General features: G+C 39.7%; 1 long non-coding RNA gene across 1 annotated transcript in view; it reads right to left on the reverse strand.

Moving 5' to 3' along the window:
* Positions 1-4316: 4316 nt before the first annotated feature.
* The window catches only part of LOC126986510 (uncharacterized), a 32044-nt gene continuing 24495 nt past the window's right edge, over positions 4317-11865 (reverse strand). Inside the window, exon 3 of the long non-coding RNA XR_007739932.1 lies at positions 4317-4697. This is a non-coding gene — a long non-coding RNA (uncharacterized LOC126986510). The remainder of the gene's footprint in view (positions 4698-11865) is intronic.

An 11865-nucleotide genomic window follows, 5' to 3' on the forward strand; every position in this document is an offset into this window, starting at 1 on the left:
CTTCTCTTATGGCATTCCTCTCCTTGCTCTGTTTCTCTCTCTTCCTTTCTCTCTCTGTCCAAAAACCTCAACCATTATCATTTTATTTTCTCCTGTTCTCTCCTTGTTCTTGTATTAATCGTTTTGCATTATTTTTTTTCCATGTCCTTGTTCTCTTTTCAAACATCTATTACTGTAACATTCTCTCCTTCTCTACTCCTTCCTTCCTTGCCATCCTTCCTTCCATCCCTCCCTTCCTTTCCTCCCTCCTTTCTTCCCTCCTTCCTTCCTTCCTTTCCTCCTTCCTTCCTTCCTTCCTTCCTTTCCAAATAGCCCAGATACACACACACACACACACACACACACACACACACACACACACAGCAGCTCTCCGCCTATACTCTCGTAATAGTCGGTTTGAAATTTTCTGAACCTAGAAATGTTGTTTCCTATGAAGTTTTATTCTTGATTTAGTTTCATATGGGTATCTAGAGTCATTTTAGCTTGGTTGCCCAAATGGCAATGTTGGGCAAATTGTGCAATTTGCATAACAAGATGGCGGCCAAACGCCACCTGGATTTCTTAATAATTCTCTTAGAATGATATAAAACACATCTTATTTGGGGTTTTATTGGGCCTAGAATTCATTTTTGATGTTGTCTTTTCACTTGTAATTCAATCTTGTGCGCTAAGTATAGGACAACGCTAAATTTACATTGTTACACAACAAAATATCATTAAAAAAGTGCAAATAAAAATTTTAATTATTAAAAATAATAATTATGATTGAATAACCTGTATAGCAAGGAAATTACAAATTCGTTCTTTATGTACAAGTATTCAAAGCTAAGAAATCCTTTTAACCCATAATCGATTACATAGTTTTACTAGTTGCGAAAAATCATCCGGGGGGTAACTATATAACTATATGAAAAGAACAAGGTATCAGCAAGAACCTACAGACTCATTTCATTTAGTTTCTGACCCACTGAGTACATTAAGTCCTTCCTAAGCTTAATAAAATTGTCTAAAATTGGACAAATATAATATTGAAAATAATTGATCGTTATTTACGGGTTAATAGGACTGATACAGGACTATACAGTATTATATAGGTGTATTTTCCCATTCATCATCAATATCATAAACATACTCCATATCCTCCTGGCCCTCACTCTCCTGACTGCCCTCCACATCATCTATATTGTCATCTGCGAATACCTCCTCACAATCTTCCATATCTGCATCCAACACCATACCTACATCTTTTTTGTTTGTGTAAGGATTGCAACATCCAAGGCTGGAGGCTGCAGAACGCTTAGCCTCAGACCTTACTATTATTTCCGATTGGGGCAAGAAGAACCTGGTGTCCTTCAACGCCTCAAAAACACAGTTTCTCCACCTATCCACTCGACACAATCTTCCAAACAACTATCCCCTATTCTTTGACAACACCCAGCTATCACCTTCCTCAACACTAAACATCCTCGGTCTATCCTTAACTCAAAATCTCAACTGGAAACTTCATATCTCATCTCTTACTAAATCAGCTTCCTCGAGGCTGGGCGTTCTGTACCGTCTCCGCCAGTTCTTCTCCCCTGCACAGTTGCTGTCCATATACAGGGGCCTTGTCCGCCCTCGTATGGAGTATGCATCTCATGTGTGGGGGGGCTCCACTCACACAGCTCTTCTGGACAGAGTGGAGGCAAAGGCTCTTCGTCTCATCAGCTCTCCTCCTCATACTGATAGTCTTCTACCTCTTAAATTCCGCCGCAATGTTGCCTCTCTTTCTATCTTCTATCGATATTTCCACGCTGACTGCTCTTCTGAACTTGCTAACTGCATGCCTCCCCCCTCCCTGCTGCACTCGACTTTCTACTCATGCTCATCCCTATACTGTCCAAACCCCTTATGCAAGAGTTAACCAGCATCTTCACTCTTTCATCCCTCACGCTGGTAAACTCTGGAACAATCTTCCTTCATCTGTATTTCCTCCTGCCTACGACTTGAACTCTTTCAAGAGGAGGGTATCAGGACACCTCTCCTCCCGAAACTGACCTATCTTTCGGCCGCCTCTTTGGATTCTTTTTGGGAGCAGCGAGTAGCGGGCTTTTTTTTATTAATGTTTACTTTTTTGTGCCCTTGAGCTGTCTCCTTTGCTGTAAAAAAAAAAAAAAATGACAGGTGTTCTTTGTGGCAGCCACACACCTCAGTGATACACCTCTTGTTCTCCTTCTTGCACTGACACCGGATTACATTAAATAGTTTTGGGGGTACAGGCTCCCCCTCTGCAATGACAAGAACAGGGATGTTATCCTGGATCTTCCATCCAAACTTGGTTATATCAGCTGACTCGTCAGGTGGAGTTTGGTTGTTTGCTGCTTTCCACAACATCACTTGCAAATGGGCCCTCAGCACGTGCTGCAGCAGGTTGGGTGTTGTTGGAGGAAGGGACATTAATTTTGGACTTTTCTTATTTTTAGTGAATATTGTGAAGCGGGCAGATTCCATCGAAGTTCCTGGTGTTTGTCCATATAGAGCAAGGAAGAAGGGTTTTGCTGCCTCTAGTAAATTAACCTCTGTGGCATTCACCTCACCCAGTACATCAGCCAAGCCTGGGAATTCCCCTCTCAGCATAGTATTTAGTGCACTGATCTTGCCTTTTCCATAGGGATAAGAAGTTGTGTCACACCCACTGAGGGCATGCATACCAAGGAGTTGCAGACATTTTGGCCCTAGGTCAGCACAGGTTGCATTGATGTCTAGAACAGTTCCATTCCAATTCTCCATCTGTACTTTGCACTGCTTGTTCATTTTATACACCCAATACACTAACAGAACAAACACATCAGAGTCATCACTAAGAACACGTATAACACCCTTTCCGTTGTTAGCTGCCTCAAGGACATAGGAAATCATAGTGATGTCTGCTTCATCATGGCCAAATAAATTGTTTTCACAAGTTTCCATTGTCACATTAGTATCAAGTTCAAAGGAGTGCAACAAGCTTGCAAGCCTTTGCTTGTTCTTCTTGCTTTTGAGGATAACATCTCGTTTTGGTAAAGAGTTGGCAATAGAGAGTTCATAGTCAATGATGATATCACCAGCTCGGCGTTTTCTCTCATGATCCTTTGCAGAGATATCTTGGTACTTGTCGAAGACGATGATTTTCTCAGTGCCAGCTGGGTAGTGACTCAAGCGGCCTTGAATGGAGGAAAGTAAATCAGATAGAATGCCCCATGCGGCCACACTATATGGTAGAAAAGTTGGGAAACGTCCACTATGACAATATCAGCAGGTGTTGGCAATGTCTCGGCAACACCAAGGCGTTTAACTAGCTCAGATTTGCTACCTTTGCGGAGGCAACCATGTTCATCAATTAGTGATGCAGGGACGGCACACAGTTCATAGGCAAGGAGAGAGTCAAACTCAATCTGCCTCTGCTGGCCCATCACCAACAAACGGAAAAATAAGCTCTCTAGATCTATAACTGGCATGACTTTCTTTTCCTTCATCTGTTTTTTCAGAACTGACATCGTCTTGATGGGGCTGCTGATGGGGTTGTAAAATCCATTAGGCAGACTGGCAATGTATTTCCTTTCCATCTCTTCTCCAATCACAATTGAGTCGGTCACATTCACAACAGGGGGGGCAATTTGGCCAGTAACAGGATTATACAGGTGTGGACGGTGATCTTCCAGTGGATGTTGATACTTATCAATCTCTGCCTCAATGAGAGCCCGATCTTTTGCGTCCAATACACGTCGGTACCTCAACTCCTCTTTGTGCTGTTTTTCTGCATTTTGGTTTGAGGGACATGCAGAGTACATATGGTTCATACAGTCGGATACATATACATTGATAGGAAAGGCATCAATCCACTCTCGCACTAGTTCAGAAGACAGTGTCATGCCTTTAAGAGCTCCTTTTCCAAAAAAAAAAAAAAATTAACTACTTATATAAATTTAGCGTTTTCTGACTCTTAGCACACAAGATTGAAGTAGAAATGAAAAAACAACATCAAAACTGAATTCTAGACCCAAGAAAACCCCAGATAAGATGTGCTTCTTATAAATCTAAGAAAATTATGAAGAAATAAAAGAAATTCAGGTGGCGTTTGGCCGCCATCTTGTTATGCAAATTGCACAATTTGCCCAACATTGCCATTTGGGCAACCAAGCTAAAATGACTTTAGATACCCATATGAAACTAAATCAAGAATAAAACTTCATAGGAAACAACATTTCTAGGTTCACTGTAGAAGAGATAGGAATGTCAAATCGACTATAACCAACACCACAACAAAAGGAGTCTGATCCCACGCTGGTGATGCTGAATGTGTTCCGGAGGTTATAAAGAGCATCCAATCCTCCTGTGTTGATAAAGAGGTGCCTAGAGTTTTGTATTGCGGTGAAGTGGAGGTTGGAAGAGGAGGAGGAGGAGGAGGAGGATATAGGGCAGGGTGGATCTCTCTACACACGTGGCCTTGACGCACAAACACACAAACACACAGGTAGGCGTAGCACATCATCATCACCACCATCATCACCACCACCACCATCACTATCAACACAACATCAGCCTTCCTCATCATCACCATCACCATACACACCACCACGAACATATGACATCACCACCTCCACCACCACCACCACGACATACCTGTACAGACGCAAGCGATCACACACCTGGACACACTCTCACCTGGCCTTCACGCGCTGCAACAAACAACAACACATTAATAAAAAGAAGAAAAAAAAGAATATCACACATCACAACACCTTTCCTTCACCTTTCCCTATCTTCCCTTCTTCCTTCCTTCCTTCCTAACATTGAATCATAACTATCATAACTCCCTTCCTTCCTTCCTTCCTTCCTTCCTTTCTTTCTACCTGTCTCCCTTCCTAACATTGAATCATAACCATAATAACTCCCTTTCTTCCTTCCTTCCTTCCTTCCTTCCTTCTTTCCTTCCTCACTTTCTTCCCTCCTAACACTGAATCACCTGCCTCTTTTTAATTAAGCACCATAAACACCTGGTATATAGTAATGAACAAGTCTAACTACCTTTCACTGATCCGGGTTCTATATCAGGTAAAGAAAAAAATATATACAGCAAAAACTAATATAATCAAACTTAAGCGAATCAGTCCACTATGCAAGTAAGTTTTAGTAGCTGGATAAACTGAAGTAATATATGTAGAAGTCATCTCCAGCGATTTCTATGTTCTTCTTATGTTCGTAATTTCTTTAAAAATGTGGATATGATTACTCTCTTTAAATATAGTTAATTTACTAAACATGTGAGTTCAGTGGTTGGATAACTGAATAAATAAGTAAAGCAAAAGAGTATTAAGAAGAGCATCTCTAGAAAAACAAACCGATAGTTGTATTAAAAACCATATTCAGTCCTTCGTTCCCTTTACTGCACTTTTCACCTTCTCCTGACTACATCTTCTTCAAGCAGTCTTCACCTCACCAGTCTTGCTCTCCCATTATCATTTTCCTCCCATCTTCTTCCTCTCATCCTCATCCTCATCTTTCCCTCATCACCACCACATCCTTGCTCCTTCACCATCTTTACTTCATTCTCTCCCTATCAGTTTCTTCCCTTTTTCCTCTCTCACTTCCATCATCACGTCATATTTTCCCTATCATCATCACAGTGCCCTTCCCTTGCCCTTCTCCTGTCCTTTCCATTCCCTCCCTCTCCCTCCCTTCCTTATCCATTTCCTCCTTCCCTTCTCCCTCTCCTTTCCTCTTATCTGCCTCCCCCCTTCCTTCTCTCCCTTCCCTTACCCTCTTATCTACTTCCTTCTCCCTCCCTCCCTCCTCTATCCATTTCCTCCCTTTTCTCCCTTTTTCCTCCCCCCCTCACCCAAGAAGAAAGGTTGGCAGCGGAGTGAACAGAGAGAGAGAGAGAGAGAGAGAGAGAGAGAGAGACCTAAAACCACCCTGTAATGATCCTGTCGAGTGAGTGTGGATGAACGTCTCTCTCTCTCTCTCTCTCTCTCTCTGCACTATAGCTCCAGCATTTCTTTCACCGCGTCCTTATTTGCAATATTGATTATGTTCGCGCGGAGAGAGAAAAATGGAAGGAGAGATAAGAGGCGACAGAATGAATGAAGGCAACGATAAGAAAAATGAAGATGAGGAAGAAAAGAGAGATAAAGTGAGTTGGCAAGAAAGGAAGGAAAAAAATGTAATGTAGTAAACAGAATGAAAATGAGGAAAAAAGGAGAGAGGGAGTGAACTGAGAAGAAAGAAAGGCAAGCAAAAGGAGAAAAAAATTAATAAAAAGAATGAAAACGAGGGAAATGAAAAAGGAGAGTGAGTGAATCAGCAGAAGAAAGACAAGCATAGGAGAAGATAATAAGTAAGTAAAAGTTGAAGAAAAAGGAGAAACAAATGAGGAGATATATGAAATGTGACTCTTTGAAGCGATACGAAACACAAAGAAAGAAAGGAAGAAAGAAGGAAAGATAAGAAAGAAAGGAAAAAAGAGAACATAATATAAACTGAGGAAATAACAGATCAAAATAGCAGGTGTAGGAAGGAGACAAGGAAAAAAAATAAAGAAATGAGAGAGGGAAAGAAAGGAGAGAGAAGGAGAGGGAAAGAAAGAAAGAGAAGATAAAGAAATAAACTTAAAAAGAATTACCGGATGAGAATAACATAAGTAGGAAGGACAATGAAAAAAATAATAATGAAAGAAACGAAAGAGGAAGAGGAGGAGGAGAGAGAAGGAGAGGAAGGGAAGGAATAAAGAATGAAATAAAAGAAAACAGCGAAACGAAGTACAAGCAAAAAGATGATTGACATATATAAAAAAGTAAAGGAAGAAGAAGAAGAGAAGGAAAGAGAGAGGAAGAGAGGGAGGAAAGGAGAGAAGGAAGGAAGGAAGGGAGGAAAGAATAAACTAATGCAGAAATGACTTACACGTGTATGGAGGCGAAGGAAAAGAAGATACGAAGAAGGAAGAGGGATAAAATGATAAAGGAGGGAAGAAGGAAGGAAGGAAGAAGAAGAAGGAGGAAAGAGCAGACTAGATTACCGACCACTCCCTCCTGCATTCATGGCCAACCCTCCTCCTCCTCCTCCTCTTCCTCCTCCTCCTCCTCCCTCTTCTGTCCTCTCTCTATTATCCCTTCATCATCTCTCCTCCTCTCTCGCTCTCCCTTCTTTCTTCCTTTCCTCCCGCTGCGGCTTCTCCATCATTACTTGTAAGAGAAGGAGGAGGAGGAGGAGGAAGAGGAGGAGGAAGAAGACGTAGACGAAGAAGCAGAAGACGAAGACGACGAAGAGATAAAACAAGAAGAGCAAGAAGAACAAGAACAACAAGAAGATGATGACAATAATAATGACAACAAAAACAACAGTAAACAACAACAACAACAACAACAACAACAACAACAACAACAACAACAACAACAACAAAATATAACAAAAAAACAAGTACACGAAGAAAAAGAAAACAACAAGAAGAGAATGAAGAAGAGAATAAGGAGAAGAAAAAGGAGTAAGAGGAAGAGGAAAAAGAAGAACCAAACAAAAGAGGAGAAAGAAAACAATAACTAACAACAATAACAATAACAACAAAAGCAATAACAAAAAAAGAACAGGAGCAAGTACACGAAGAAAAGAATAAAGAAGACGACGGAAGAAGAAGAAAGAAGAAGAAGAAGAAGAAGAAGAGGAAGAAGAAGAAGAAAGAGAAGAAGAAAAAGAAGAGGAAGAAGAACAAAGGAGGAGAAATAAACACACACACACACACACACACACACCGGCAGGCAGGCATGAGGCAGAACTAACGAGATCAAGGAAGCAATGATGGCGGGCAAATATGAAATCACGCGAGGCTCCAAGAATCGCAATCAAATTTAAACCTTAATATAAATCAGAGCGGAGAAAGCGGCGGCCGTTCCTCCTCCTCCTCCTCCTCCCTCTCGCGTTGTGAAATGAAGTCAAAAGGAACGGGAAGGTAGACAGGGCAGACAGGAACGGAGGTGAATTTGGGGAGTTTCTTTTGCTGGTGGTGCTGATGTAAGGGTTTGTGGTGCTGGTCTTTTTCTCTCTCTTTCTTTAGTTAGGTTAGGTTAGGAGAGGTTAGGTTAGGTCAGGCTAGGATTGGTAAGGTAAGGTAATGAAAGGTAAAGTAAGGTAAGGTAAGGTTAAGTTAGGTAATTTAGTTAGATTTAAGTATGATCAGGTTTTGTTAGGTTTATTAATGTCCTATTAGGTTTAGTTTAGTTAGGTAAGATAAAGTCAGATTAGGTTAAACAAAGTGTGATTTGGGTTAGGTCAGGTCAGGTCAGGTTGGGTTTGATAAGTTGTGATTTGGTTTGATTAGATTAGGTAAGGCAACGTAAAGTAGGCTTAGATTAAGAAACGATAAGATAGGTGAAGTCAGGTAAAGCAAGGTATATATTAAGGAAAGATAAGGTCATGTAAAGTAAGGCTAAGTTAGATAAGGTTAGAAGTATAATAAGGAAAACTGAGGCTAGGGAAAGTACAGCTATGTCTGATAAAATTCCCCTGACTAATTAGAAAGTGGGGCACCCTCAAAATAACCTAACAGGTAAAGTAAGGCTAAGTTAGATAAGGTTAGAAGTATAATAAGGAAAAGTAAGGCTAGGTAAACTACGGCTATAAGTTCGATAAAATTCCGCTGACTAATTAGAAAGTGGGGCACCCTCAAAATAACCTAACAGCCTGTGGGGTGAGGTTAAGTAAAGCTGAGTTAGATAAAAGCTTAAAAGACATATCGCCCCCTTAGAACACATAACTGAAGAGGCTTTCGTAGGAGTTGTGAGCATTTCCTGGGGTAGTTTTATGACCCTGGTGGTAGTTTGACCCTTCTTCTGTACCCTGAGCCTAAAAAACCCTTATTAGAACCTGATTGATCCCCCCTTTGACCTTTAGAAACAGCTGATGTGAGAATCGAAAGTGACTTATATTACCTGCCTAGATATCCTCGATTACGTAAGGAAGCGAAGCACCCTCACACCAACACAACATCTTGAAGTGGTCACCATACATTAGGTTTAGGAGGAGAGGAAGTGGAGCCTCCCTCGGTGCTAATATAACTGCCTGCATTCCTGTCCTTTGTTTGGTTTGCGGCGGTATGTAAACGTCGCCTCCCCTGCTGCGCCGCGGTCAGTTAGTCCTCGAGATATTATCGTTGTGTATGTGTGAGGGAGAGGGAGAAGGGAAGGGACCGATGTATGCCTGCCAAGCCTAGCCGTGCCGATAGTGGGATCTGAGACTTCGAGGGAAATGACTGGTGTTGAATGTAGAAATAATTGTGAGAAGGAAACGAAGATGAAGAAGAGAGGAATGGCTGACAATGATAAATGTAGAAATAAAAGTGAGTAGGAGGAATAGAAGAAGATGAAGAAGGAGAGATGAATGACGGATAATAATGAGTGGAGTAAATATAGTAAAGAAGAACGAGAAGTAGAACGAGAACGAGAAGGACAAGAGGAAGAAGAAAAAGAACAGGAGGAAAAGAACAAGAACGACAAAAAGAAGAAAGAGAAAAAGAAAAAGAAAGAAGAACAGAAGGAAGAACAAGAAAAAGAGAAAAAGAGCAAAACGGGGAAGAACAAGAAAATCAAGACAATGACAGAGAAAGAGGAAGAAAAAGAGAACAAAAAGAATGAGAGGAAGAACAAGAACAAGAAACAAAAGAATAAAAACAAGAAGAGGAAGAACAAGAAAACCAAAACAAAGACAGAGAAAGAGGAGGAAACAGAGAACAAAAAGAATGAGAGGAAGAACAAGAACAAGAACAAATAAAAGAATAAGAATAAGAAGAGGAAAAACAAGAAAACCAAGAACAAGATAAAGAAGAGAAAGAAAAAAGAATGAGAGGAAGAACAATAACAAGAAGAAATAAAAGAATAAAAATAAGAAGAGGAAGAACAAGAGAACCAAAACAAAGACAGAGAAAGAGGAAGAAAAAGAGAACAAAAAGAATGAGAGAAAGAACAATAACAAGAACAAAAAAGAATAAGAAAAAGAAAAACAAGAACAAGAACAACAAGAACAAGGTGGCACAAAGCAAAACGCAAGAAACCACAGCAAAAGACCGAATACTTCAAAGAGACCGAGAAACAAAAAAAAAAAAAAAAAAAGGAAAAAAACACAACACCAACTCAGACGAAACATTGCACAACGGTTTCGGCGCAATCAGAATACGAACGCAGATCACAACGAAAGGTAAAAAAAAATAAAAAAATAAAGTAATTTCACGCCCTGAGCAAGAGAAGAGAAAGCATCAAATAAAGAAAAAATAACAAATGAGCATCAACTTAGATAATAATAAATAAATAAATAATAATAATGATAATAAAACCACACAAAAAGACGACTTGATTATAATAAGAAGAGTTAGTAAAAGAAGAAACAGGAAAAAAACACAAATATAATGAATGATGAGGAATATATATAGAGAGAAGTAGAGAAGGAAAAGGAGAAGAAAGGAAGGATGAAGGAAAAGGGATAGACAGAAGGAAGGAAGGAAGGAGGAAAGAAGGAATGAACAAACTGAAGTACAAAATGATGAGTTATAGATTTTGAGACGTAAAGAAGGAAGAGGAGGAAAAAGGAAGGAAGGAAGGATGAAGGAAAAGGGATAGACAAAAGGAAGGAAGGAGGAAAGAAAGGAGGAGTGAATAAGAAACTGAAGTACAAGAATAAGCTAAAAATAATAATAATAATAATAATAATAATAATAATAATAATAATAATAATAATAATAATAATAATAACAACGAAATCACTCACAAAAATACGACTTCGTACTAATAATAAAAATTGTGAACCCGATAAAAATAATGAAAACACTAACAACAAAACCAATAATGATGACGATAATGATAATAGTGATCACAGTATTAGCAACATAAAAAAAAAACATTAAAAAAGGCAACTTGGCCATAATAAAAAATAATGTGACCCCGTTAAAAATAATGAAACTGATGAAAAAGCTAATGATGATAATGATGACGGATATTAACAAGGGAATTAACAAGGGGAAGGGGAGGAGGAGGAGGAGTAAGCTTCTGGCGTGATCGTGACCCGGTGAGGATATTTTTGGCAGCGAAATTAATCCACGAGACTGGACACGAATATAACCTTGACGTGACCCACAAAACATCTCGCGAGGAACACCAATGAGAAGGAAGACGAGTACGAGGAGGAAAAGAATGGACCGACGAATGTAGTAAGTTAGCTAAAGAATAAGGCGATGAGTGAATGCGCGAGTAAATAGGTAAGTAAATAGGTTAATAAATAGATTAGAAGAATAATTATAGATAGGTAAAGATAAATAAAGAAGGTACAGATAATAATAAGGCGAGCAAATAGATAGAGATATATAAATAAGTAGATAGATAACAGATAGACAGATACATAAATAGACGTACAGATAGATAGAGAAACACACACACACACACACACACACACATACACACACACAGAAGGAAACTAATAAGAACGAATGAACAAAGGAATACACACACACACACACACACACACACACACACACACACACAAAGAGAAGCGAAAATATAAGTTATTGAAACGCTAAAATATAAAATGAATATCCTGAATTCTAGTTATTGGCGGAGATTAATAAGAGAGTGAAAATAATGAATGTGAAGGGGAAGGGGAGGAAGAGGAAACAGATAGATAGATAGATAGGTAGATAGATAGATAGACAGATAAAGAGAGAGAGAGAGAGAGAGAGAGAGAGAGAGAGAGAGAGAGAGAGAGAGAAAGTGACGCTCCACCTTGCTACCTCTTAATTACCCTCACGTGTGTCACAGCATCGCAGGTGAGACCAATTAGCGACTTTCATCTCACCTGTGTGCGTGTGTGTGT

The sequence above is a fragment of the Eriocheir sinensis genome, chromosome 1 (genome assembly GCF_024679095.1).
Source record: "Eriocheir sinensis breed Jianghai 21 chromosome 1, ASM2467909v1, whole genome shotgun sequence".
Lineage (NCBI taxonomy): Eukaryota > Metazoa > Arthropoda > Malacostraca > Decapoda > Varunidae > Eriocheir > Eriocheir sinensis.